The sequence below is a fragment of the Lactuca saligna genome, chromosome 7 (genome assembly GCF_052625555.1).
Source record: "Lactuca saligna cultivar CGN05327 chromosome 7, ASM5262555v1, whole genome shotgun sequence".
NCBI classification, from domain to species: domain Eukaryota; kingdom Viridiplantae; phylum Streptophyta; class Magnoliopsida; order Asterales; family Asteraceae; genus Lactuca; species Lactuca saligna.
In genome coordinates this window covers 61275474-61285000 of record NC_136423.1, presented here as the reverse complement: position 1 = coordinate 61285000, position 9527 = coordinate 61275474, and positions in this window count along the sequence as shown.

Here is a 9527-nt window from a genome sequence, read left to right as displayed (position 1 = left end):
AAATCAATAATTAAAAAAAACAGGAATATTTAAAAAATACTATAATTTTTTATCCAAAAAATCAACATTTTTTGTACATATATGCATATTTTTACAAATGCATATATGTATATTTCATATACCATAATATTTGTAAGGAAATCATAAGAAAACTCATTTTATTTACTAATTTATAAATACAATACAATAAGTAGTTTATTCAATACAAAATAAAATATAAAAAATGCTACAAAATTTCAAAACGTTTTCATGTCTTCTTGTCAATATTTCCACATCTTCTTCAATTTATCATTTTTTTCACCTCTTCAATATTCTCCATAATTTTTTCCAAATCTGGAAGAAAATTAAAAAAAAAAAAAAGACTGATGTAAAAACACTTACAAAAATAAATATGTGATTTACATGTGACTAACATATGAATCACATGCGATTAACATATGAATCACATTTACTTATGACATCATATGTGAATTACATTTGATTTTCATATGAATCACATGTGATTTACATGTGAATCACATGTGATATGATTTACATGTGAATTAAATATGATTGATATGTGAATCATATGTGATTCACATGTGATTTACTTGTGAATCACATGTGATTTATATGTAAATCAAATGTGATTAATATATGAATCATGTGATTCATATGTGAATCATATGTGACTCACATGTGAATCACATGTATAAATCCCTCTTAGGTATTTGATCAAACAGCTAGTGTGCAAATATTTTTCTTGGAAATAAACATAAATTAGAAGGAAAAAATGGTTTATAGTTTATACCTATTGAAAGCAATTTATTTCGTGTGAAATGAATCCAAAAAAATACCAACAAAGAAACCTCAACGACCTTCTTTTCTTACTCCTTTCCTTCATATGCATCCAGGATATCTAATTCTATAGCAAAAATTCCAAAGAGAACCTGCTACCAAATTGTTATTGATAAAATCATTAGAAAATTCATAAACAAGGTAATGATCTTCATGTCATTAAATATAAGAACTGGTGTAAAATAAGAAGATGAAAGAAACTTTTGTTTCCTACAAGAGTTGATAAATATATTACATGGAAGAATTAAGAAGAGAAGATGAATATACCATAACAGTTGGCTATAATGGTTCAGATAGTATAGTAGTGATTGATCTACATAAAGGAAGAAAACAACCATAACCATCTCCAATGGAGTTTAAGCCCTTTTTTTTCAAATTTCAACTTCTTTATTTCCAAGTTTGTTGTAATAAATAGTGTCCATAGTTATGTTACAGTATACAAAAACATGAAACCTAAGATCACCAATTTTGATATTTAATGCGATTCGAGTCAAAACTACTATAATCTTGTATACTTTTTTTCAATTCAACTCAAGTTTTAATCAGAACTCCTAATGGATAAAAATAACATCGAATATGCAACAAATCATGTAAAATTACCAAAACAATGGATTACATCATAGATCTCTTCTAGGCACAAAAACTCAAATAAAGCAAAACTGCGGCATTTTATCAAACAAGTTGTGTGCACGAATCAAGGAGGCAATGAGAAGGATGACTACAAATATTCATCAAGGTAATGCACACACATCACCATTGTTTATAGTAGAAAATCATGTATTTTATGCACAAATATCATCGATTAAGGAACAATGATGAATAGAGTATAAATACCATGCATTACCAGAAGAAATAAAAATCAACTAAAAAAACTAATACAAGGTTTTCTGTACCTTTCACAATTGCTTGAAATCTTGAGGTTGAGTCGATATGAAAAAGGTGAACCTCAAATTTCAAATGATGCAACCACTGAATTCTTTCAATTTCTCATATAAACTATAGATTGAATTTGTTCCTGTTTCTGACATCTCCATGTGATCACCACCATCTCCATAATTTCCGACCTGCTAATTAGAACAATAAGCCTATTGGATCTCAATCGAGATTAAATATCCCCAATTAAAAACCAAAACGAATAGAAGATTTATAAGACATCAACACAAGCATTGTGAGAACCAGACGATCGATATGTGTGACAACCTGAAATTTCCCATTCTAATCAAACCATTTCAATCCAATAGAAGTAGAGCAGTTACAATGAAAATTCAGACTTAGAATATAAGTTTGGCAGTTTTAGGGTTTTACACCAAAAAGGAGTATTAGGAGAGTGGTTGCACTAGGATTTTGTGCAACACTGTAAATTCCAATACCCTAGAATCATTAGAATCCATTCCGAGATTAGAAATATTTTCTGCCAAAAATCTCAAGACTATAAATAGAATTCTGAACCAAATTGGTTCATTAGTTGAATTCCATTTAGAGAAAAGCCCATTTCTCTCTCACAGATCTTCGGGTTTTCATCCTAGATTGTGAGTCTACTTCCCTAGATGTGTTTTAATACTTGTTATATGCTTTATAACATTGTTACATGTCCAAAATCATCCAAGATCACAAGACTTTTGGAGTTTACGGCCAAGGATTTCTTGGGCCGTAAACCCCATTTCCAAGGGACAAATGTGCCCTAACTCACCCCCTTAAGCCTAAGGACTTTAACCCTCATATGCTTGTGACTATTTTAGACATCAAAACACTTCAAAATCATAAGTTTATAGGAGTTTACAGCCAAGAACATTTCTTGGGTCGTAAACCCCTTTTCCAAGGGCTAAAAGTGCCCTAATCACCCCCAAAGGCTTGGACTTCATGTTAGACAAATACCTTAAAGTGTTTAGGACCTAGAAAACTCATGAAAAGCTCAAGTGTTGAAGAGTTTATGGCCAAGAGTATTTCTTGGGCCGTAAACTCCCATAAAGGGGTCAAATGACACCCTAAACACTTCCTAAGGCCAAGGGACAATTTTGACAAGTACCTAGATGAGTTATGGACTAGCTAAAACATTTAGAACCCCATGTTTGAGGGAGTTTACGGCCCAAGATGTTCTATAGCCGTAAACTCCAAGAAATGGTACCAAATGGTGCCATAAATCCTCTTAAGGCCAAGTACAAAAGCTTAGAATTGTTCCTAGTTATTTGAGAGACTTGAAGGCACCATAATCACCCTCCCAAGGGAGTTTACGGCCGTAAACTCCAAGGGAAAAGGGTCTTTGGGCCGTAAACTCCCCAAAGGAGTCAATATGGTGCCCAAACACTTGTATATGCCTTGAAACAATTCCCACTAAGGTTGTAGTAATCGAAAGTACCATCCCAAGCCTTGGTTGGGAGTTTACGGCCAGTAACTTACTTCCTTGGGCCGTAAACTCTAATGAATATGGTCTTTTGACCTTAAACTCACATTAGGGGCATTGCACTCCTTTGTTGCAACCCTTTAGCCTCCTAGCACTTGACCAAAAGTGTTATCCTCGCGCTTAAATGTTATTACTTGTATAATTAGTGTTATAATCACTAATTATTTATATAAATATGTTTTCATATGTAATTAGGATCATTGTGTGTGTCTAAGTCTCCACTTGACACCAAACACTTGTCCGATCCTTCCGTACGATAACAGTCCATTCAATTCCAGTCACTTACCGCAGGTGAGTTCATACCCCTTAACTAATGTTTTAAACTCTTTTTAAATGTTTTATGGGGGGGATACAAGTAGAATCATGCTACTTATTATGTTAATCACATGTGATTAGCAAGTAGGATTATATTACTTATTACATCAAGCACATGTGATTAATATACAGCATTCAAATGATTTGGCTACTCATTAGCCGTTTTACCAAACAGTTTCCTTCAAATGACTTTTTATAACATTTTATATGTTTTTAAACTCCTTTTTACACTGTACAGCTTACTCTGTACATTTCCTTTCAAACTTATTTACAACTGTGTTTCAAACAAATGTTTCCTTATACTTAAACTGTTTTATTAAACTTATGCCTTCAAATTGTTTTATAGATTGACACCAAGTCGATCTTTTCTTAAAATAATACTTATATTTCAAATGTATTACAAATCTTATTTATGCTTTTATATTATAAATTGCATGCCTCTATATGTATACTTATATAAGAAATGTTTAAAAGACTTAGGAAGGCTATCCACCCTATTTCCTTTTCGCGCCTTGAGATGTGGTCTGGTGGGATTTTGGGTATTCGTCCGAAGGTCGTTTAAATATTAGTTATATATCATGTACACATATATAGTCATAAAAGGTCCTTCCAGTTCATCCTATGCCCTTGGGTAGCAAGGGTATACATCCATGTCCATACGTACACTTAGATTACTAGAAAGCTACCATATGGGTAGTTCAGGAAGATACTAGAACCATTGCTAGAACGCGATATCATTCAATGAGTCAGTTCATTCATGAGTCAATACTTTCTAGAACTTTTCATTACATTACATATACAGCTATACTAGGACGAGAACATATACAACTATAGTAGAATGATTACATTACTATACTTGCTAGATAGAGAGAACACACATTACAGCTAGCACACATAGAACATTACAGTACACTACTGTACTATTACATGATCGCTCTTACTTGAGTACAATTACATGATCACACTTACATATACATAGAACAGATGTCATTAGGTGCTATAGCACGGAACCAGTTCAGGATCTAACTATATTGATGAATCACACCACAATTGTGATAGTTATATCGAGTATACATGATCATTCGGTAATGTGGATGCTCACGGCTTGCGTTCATGCAGGGGTCGTGGGTAGGTCCCAAAATCCCTTTGATAGGGGAGCGTATAGTCTGGGATCTAGACATCACATTATACCTTATCCCTCAAATAAGGCAGTTGAGTACCGATGTAGTTATTTTTATTAAATACTACAGTACTTGGAAGTATTACCCTAGATTTAAGGTAATAAGTACGGTTGTAGTTGGACACTACACCATAGTACTACATTGATTTTCCATTACATATTTTTAGTGATAACCTCACTTAAACATTATTGTACAAACTATATTTTTGAATAATGATAGTTATACTTTGGAAAATACATCCTCTTACAAGAGACACACACATTCAGAACAGTTAGGTCTTGGTAGAAGACTACATTCAGAACAGTTAGGTCTTGGTAGAAGACTACATTCAGAACAGTTAGGTCTTGGTAGAAGACTCCTTTTGTTATTAATAGGAATCATAGGGATTCTAGGGTTTTTCAAACACTTACAGTTCATATACACTTTCAATACTTTTAAATACATATACTTACATTTTCTCACATACAAATTAAGACACTAAATACTTATGATCTCACCAGCTTTAAAGCTGATACTCGCTTTCAAAATTACTTGTATCCTCAGGTCATCATAGACAGGTACCGATGCATGGAGAAAGGAAGATGGAGCTTGTTCAAGACTTATCTTTCATTTTGATTTATGCTTTAGTGTTTATCAAAATTTGACAGAACACATTTGTATAATAATTATATTATTAATGCAATGGATGATGTTGTTGCTTGTTTACTACTTTACATTGTTGTTGATATTATACATGACGTCCTCCGCCCCAGAACGTTTCCGCCGTTCCTGGTTTTGGGGTGTGACAAATTGGTATCAGAGCATTGTTTATAGTGAATTAAGTATATCAACCCATAAAAGATATACTAACTATAAATACATAAGGGATTAAAAATACTTTGACCAAGAGTTTATACTTTAAATAGTAAAATATTTAAATAAGTATACGTGCTGCATTCATACTAAAATCAGTGTCACTAGGACAGTACAAAAGAATTACGATTGTTGGACAACACAAGTGGACTTAGAGACATATGGTCAAAACTGGGAAGATATAGCCTGATCGCCTATATTATCCGAGGGTTGACTAGCATGTGCCTAAGTTTAAGTGTGTGGTTGCAACAATGCTAAAATCTTACCAACCCTACCACAATGAGAACAATGGAACATAACAATAAATTTAAAATACTATAGGTGTATTTGGTGTTACTATAAGTACTTTATACTTGAGAATTAAAACGGGATCTTCATTACTAAGTTGATAGTTGCTAAGTGGATACACTAAGGCTACATGTAATTAGGATGTTATAGACTTAGAATCAGTGATAATTTTGCCTTACCCCTATTCTGTGTGAATTTGGAATTAAGGTCACTTATTCGAAGGTCTATCCTGTTTAGATTACACATAGCTGGTATGCACTTCACAAATAGCGATGTAACTAATGAAGATTTTCTAAATAATTATCTAGATAGTTTGTCTAATAATTATTCTCTTACCCTAAATTCTCGCAAAGAAATCATAACTGGACTCCATCCCCTTGACAAACAGTATCTTCCGAATGAAGTCATAGCTAGTTGGTTATGATGAAGACCTTTCGTCTGATGCTAACTCCGAACCAGAGTTTGAAAACCTACCCCGAGCAGCTCCCTTTCCAATTCCTAACCCTCGTCCGACTTTTCATGGCCCGACCCTGAGTGAGTGGAATGCTTGGAAACATGGAGCCAAGAACAAGATCAGGCTATGCTATTTGATGGCGACTGAAGCTTTTACGACTTGAGCAATAAGGGCTTAACAGATATAGTCTTGCCAATCTTGGTCCGTAGAGAGGCCCGAAATGAGATTCAAGGCAGGACAGCCCTACATCAGATTTCAGAAATAGTCGCCTACGCTAGAATGCATACCCTCCACACCATTCATCTAGGAGATGCACACGAGAGATCAGAGAGAAGCCATGAAACCCTGCTGCAAGCACTGGCCGAATCACGAGCCGCAGTCATAGAGCTCCGGGTACGCCAGATGATGCGTGAAAGACACCTACTTGACATGGAACGTCAATTAGTTGAACTACGAGTTCACCAGAGGGATGACCGTCGCCAGTAGTAGACCCGTCACTTTAATTTTTCCTTATAAAAAGGAATCGTGTTTTCTGTCTATGTCCGATGTGGCATTTTCTATGAAATTATCCTGTATCGTAAGTACTTTAGTTAGGTCTTTATGCTGTCAAGACTATCTTCTCTGGATATGATGTAAGACCTTCATAAGGTCATTTTCCAGAATCTTTACATCGTGAATATCACAGATATTGACAGCCGGCTAACTTCTGTGTCATTCTTCATTCGAGTACTCTTGTCATTCATTCATAAGAGTCTATCTGAATCATGCTTTAGTCAAATCATTGGACTATAGCGACTTATCTCCGGAGACACTTCCAAGTCTCTTTCAGTGGTTGGATCTTGTTATTCACCAACCCACGATACCTCAGCTCGAACGACAACCATCTTGAGACCATTCTATGAACTTACTTCCACCCGTGACTAGGACTGCATCATGGGGATGTAGGTCCAACTTTCGAGAACATACTTCTACTCTTTACATGAACAATCTAAGTACATCAGGGTCAACCAGAATCGCTCACAAAATCTTTATTCTTTCATGTTAACAGAATCATGTCGTCATCCGGAAACAACCAGCCAAGCAACGAGACCTATACTCTTTCGATGGACGCCGCTACCTTTCAAACGACACTAACAGCTGCTGTAACCGTGGTCATTGCGCACCGTAGCGCTAGCAGCACAGTCGATACTGCTGATGGGAATGAAGTTCCCAATCGTGATATCCATCCAGGAAGTCACCAAACAGTAACAGTCACAGGCTCGCAAAGCCAGAAAGCAGAGAACAAGAAACGAAAGCGGCAAGCCCGGAAGGAACACAAGAGAGCCCAAAAACTGGCTATACAACAGTAGCAAGTGGAAACCCCTGCCGTTCCCGTACCGAGCAGGCCATATGAGGGAAAACTCCCTAAGTGTGATAAATGTAGTTTCCATCATTATGGGACTTGCCATGAGATGCAATGTTGCAATTGCCTAAACATAGGGCATCATGCTCGTGACTGTGGAGCACCGAAACGACCCATCACTCAAGTTCCTTTCATCGAGACTAACCCTGCGCGCAAGACGAGTTATAGCGCAGAACGATTTAAGAAGCAATTTTCAAAGTGGAGTAACGAGGAGGGCACTCGTGTCCACATAACACTAGCTAAGCATCATAATTCCGTCACCAAAACTAGTCCTAGCCAGACATGCCACCAATGTGGTGAGACAGGGCACTTCAAGAAAGATTGCCCAATAACGCAGAATTCTGGCGCAGATGGGAAGATTCTCAGGATCACAGCTACAGGAGAGCCTGCTAAGGAACCACGTTAATGTAAATTAGGCGTTTCGTTGTAACAGACTTATAAACTATCTAGAACTAGTGCAACTAGAGTCTTACCTTTTGCGAGATCCTATCTGTATAAGAACTCTCGTGCTGCGTATACTTGCCTTTTGTAGTATACCTTATTCGCAGCAATAGTCTTGTGGTAAACCTAAAGTACTGTAACTCTGTTCATGGTTGCACGGTTGTGTTTTGTCTGTAAACGTCTTATGTTCAAATCTAATGTCTTTAAGTTTCGGTATGATTTCGACATTATCATACGACTCGATTCAATTTGATCCTCACGAAAACAGCTTCATACGTACACCCCTTTTCTTCTAGATCACTTTTCCAGCGAAACCGTCACATCAGAACGCCGAGGTACTCATGCCAGGAGTACCTATTAGTTATTTTCTTTCCGAAGAAATCCCCGAAGTACCACTCGTGCAGTACGTCAAGTTTAATCCAGGGATTCATGCGGTTGATCTATCACTGAAGAATGTATGCATAAGAGTGATATATAATCAAGGTTCTACAGGTTTAGAATTGATGATTCCACTTTAAATTCTTTTTCCCCGATGGGATGTGAACTTAAAGAAGAACCAGTTATTCGACTACCTTTTCAACCTTAATTATATATGACTCGTATACACGAAAGGGTGACTGTGAAACTAGGTATGAATTCTAATATGAACTTCAGGACGGAGAACTGCCTAAGTACGAGTAATCACATCGTCATGAGAACAAGCATAGAACCCAGTACGACTCCCGAAAACAGGTCGCCCTATAGTTTAAACACCCACGGAGATACAAGAACAGTTTGGACAACTTAGTGAACTACACATAAATAGAATTAGAAGGCTAGGTTTCTCACCCTAGAGAACCTCGGTCATATTCTTCTAGAGATCGACGGATCGCATTGCATGTACCTCGGTTATTGAGGACTCCGTCGAGATTTTTCATTAGAAATTGTTATCTCTGCCGCGCGTAGACAAAATGGTTGAGCAAATGCAAAGAAAGAAACTACTTCCAGGAATGGATCCGGGATCCGAATATCACCAGTTTGAGTGTTAGGGAAAGATGTCCGGAAGACTATCTCCTGAACTCGATACGGACACTTCAAGTCCGTAGTGATACCCTTCGGATAGGACCAATGCGCCCATAGCTTTTATGAGCTAAACGAGTAGGGTACGTCTTTCTTACCTAGATCAGTTCGTCATTTCTCTAGGTAATGACTTACTTGTCTACCCTTGTAGTAAGAAGGAACCCATGGGAAAACATCTCCTCCAGAGAAACTTTTAACGATGTTCTCAAAGCACGAGTTTTGAAATTGAAGAGACAAATTTCTAAAACCCGCTATTAGTAGTGTGGGAATTTTTTAGTACTCTTTCGATTTGTCAAA